Source organism: Myotis brandtii, unplaced genomic scaffold (genome assembly GCF_000412655.1).
Source record: "Myotis brandtii unplaced genomic scaffold, ASM41265v1 scaffold668, whole genome shotgun sequence".
Classification (NCBI taxonomy): Eukaryota; Metazoa; Chordata; class Mammalia; order Chiroptera; family Vespertilionidae; genus Myotis; species Myotis brandtii.
The window spans coordinates 1,631,807-1,635,107 of NW_005370597.1; positions in this window are offsets into that span (position 1 = coordinate 1,631,807).

Genomic DNA, 3,301 nt, shown 5'->3' on the forward strand with positions numbered 1-3,301 from the left:
AGTCTCTTCTCTTTATTTCCCTGTATTACTCTTGGAATTGAGCAGAAATAAGTTTACATTTTCCTTTTAAATAAGGTAACAAACAACCGGTTCTACCTTGCAGTTCTGTTAGAGATCTTCCACGTTCCCTCTTCCCCTCCCCAGGAGAGCAAAAGCTTGGAAGATTAGAGAGCTTAAGGAATCATCTACAACCTGGCCACCATCAATCAATGGAAACCACATCACCTGGCTAGGCAGAGCTTTATATGATCAAGCTGGCCTTCCTCAGCAAGCAAAATGTTTTGAGTAGATCATTTCTCCTCTGATCAGCCTTTCTCCATTAATCTCCCACAAGCCTGATATCCCAGCCTCAGGAATTGGCTCCCTGCTCTCTCCAGATGGGCCTAGTAGAATGTAGAGTGTGGGGAGCAGGATCCCTAGCTCTCTGTCTCGCCACTATTGTTCTGCCTTCTCCTCTCTGCTCCTACTCCTCTATTCCCCACTAGCTTTCACCATATACTTTAAATCCTGCTGCCAGGAATCTCTTCTGGACTCCAAACATTTTGTGCACTCAAACGTGAGTACCAAGTCACATGCCTGCCAGTGGCTGTGAGAATTCAGGTGTGAAACAGTCCCACCAGGTTCTTAACCTCAAAGAGTTCAGGTCTGATGAGAGACACAGAAATGTAAACAAATCAAATCAAAACAGCCCAGCAAGGGCCATGAAACAGAAATATTAGCAAAGAACTGTAAGAATAAGTCCTCTAGTTCACATTGCTGTCTCCTTTATGTGAGTAAAACTTTCACATTCATCATCTTGTTTGCTCCAGACAGCCCAGGTAGATGATTATATCCCCGTTTACAGATAAAACAAAAACTCCTCTCTGAATTCTTCAGAACTGTACTATTCAATACAGTAGCCAATAGCCACATGTAGTGTTTTTATTTAAGTTAATTAAAATTAAATAAAATTTAAAACTCAGTTTTTCAGTCACAATACCCACATTTAAAGTGCTCAATAGCCACATATGACTAATGTCTACCATATTGGATGGTTCATATTAGAGAACATTTTTATCATTCATCATAGAAAGTTCTATTTATCTAGAATTTGAGTAGGGCTTGGCTGGGAAGATTGACTCTGTTCCATGTACTGTCAGCTGGGGTGACTTGACTAAATTAAGATGCTCACTAGCATGGCTGGCAGTTGATGCTGGCTGTTGATTGGGATCTCAGCTGGTACAGTCAGCCAGGACACTGACACGTAACCTCTTCCAATAGCTGCTTGGCCTCCTCACAACTTGGTGGCTGTTCATCGCAAGAGAACAAATATGTAAAAATGCATGGTATTTTTATGACCTAATCTCAGAAGTTAAATAGCATCATTCTGTCATATTCTAATGGTTGATAGAGTCACAAAGGTCTGTTCATATTTAGGGAGAACAAAACAGAGATGGGATTGATGAACAGGAATGCAGTTGGGCTCCAGGAGCTTCCAGACCAGCCTCTTGGAAATCTGCATGATTGTCTCTCTCTCCCTTCATCTTGTGGTGTGGCTCCTTTTGGCTCCTTTTTTTGTATATATGCTTCATTTTCTTCCTGCAAAGTGACTTTCTTCATGGTCTAAAACAGTGGTTCTCAACCTTGGCTACACATTAGAATCACCTGGTAATCTTTTAAAAATCCTGATTTCTGGGCCTCATCCTCCGGAAATTCTGTTTCTTTGTTATGGGGTGGGGTCACAACATTAGTAACAAAGAAACAGAATTTCCGGAGGATGAGGCCCAGAAATCAGGATTTTAAAAAGATTCCCAGGTGATTCTAATGTGCAGCCAAGTTTGAGAACCACTGCCCTAAGCAACCTTAGAGGGGTGTTTCCTTATCTATAAAATAGAGATTAAGTGAGATGATATGTATAAAGCCTGGCAAAGTAAGTGCTGAATAGTTCTTAGCTACTGGTACTACTCTTTTCCATGCCTTTTTGGTTATACATACATTGTGCTAGAGCAGCGGTTCTCAACCTGTGGGTCATGACCCCTTTGGCGGTCGAACGACCCTTTCACAGGGATCACCTAAGACATCCTGCATATCAGATGTTTACATTACGATTCATAACAGTAGCAACATTACAGTTATGAAGTAGCAACAAAAATAATTTTATGGTTGGGTCACAACATGAGGAACTGTATTTAAAGGGCCAGAAGGTTGAGAACCACTGTGCTAGAGGCTGGGCAAAGTTAAATCACAGAAATGCATATACTCACAAACTCACACAGGAGATCCTGCTTTATGTCCCTAAGTCTAAGTAATTATCCCACTCCTTGACCTATACATGCCACATACATTACACATCATGCCCAGGCTGTATAGAAGCTTTTGTGAAAAGGTTGGAAAAAGAGGTATTACTCAGGCAGACAAACCCTCCTTCCAGTCAAAAATGAGATGCACAGGAAATGAACAGTATGAAGTGTCTCTGGGACAGGTTTCAGAGAAGCTCTTCTGGGGAAAGGAAAATTGCATCCTCTGAGCTGGGTGAGGATGACAAATTCAATGTAGTTTTTCTCAGCAGCGTCTTTATTACTTCATATGTTGGAGCACACAATAGGCTGGCTCAGGCGACAAGAGGCTAGTCACATGCAACTAATCATTCTTATTTGTTTAGCTAGTGTGCCTAAGCATTTCCCCACAGCCTCTGGAGAGAAGCCTAGGGTGGGAGGCATTGGCACCAAGATCATTATGGAATCATGAGACCCATCGAACCATCATTAGAACCACTGTGGGGAAATAAATCTTCCCTAGCTGAAACTGGGTTGCATAGCCATAGGAACACTGCTTCATTCTCATAACGTCTATTCCTCAGGAACTGGCAGAGGTAAGAGTTGGAGAATAGCCGAAACCGGTTTGGCTCAGTGGATAGAGCGTCGGCCTGCGGACTGAAAGGTCCCAGGTTCAATTCCGGTCAAGGGCATGTACCTGGGTTGCGGGCACATCCCCAGTAGAAGATGTGCAGGAGGCAGCTGATCAATGTTTCTCTCTCACCGATGTTTCTAACTCTCTATCTCTCTCCCTTCCTCTCTGTGGAAAATCAATAAAATATATTAAAAAAAAAAAACTTAACCTCGTGGTAGCCCCAGTTGTAGCTGCTGTGGAGGGTGCAACTCTTTAAAAAAAAAAAAAAAGAGTTGGAGAATGGAGTGGAGTTGAGGGGTCCTTCTTCAGGGCAGGGATCTAGAGCCTTTGGCCTTGTCCACACCCAACTCAGGGGATCAATGACAATAATAACAACCTAACATTAAATAGAACTTTACAGTTTATAACACTT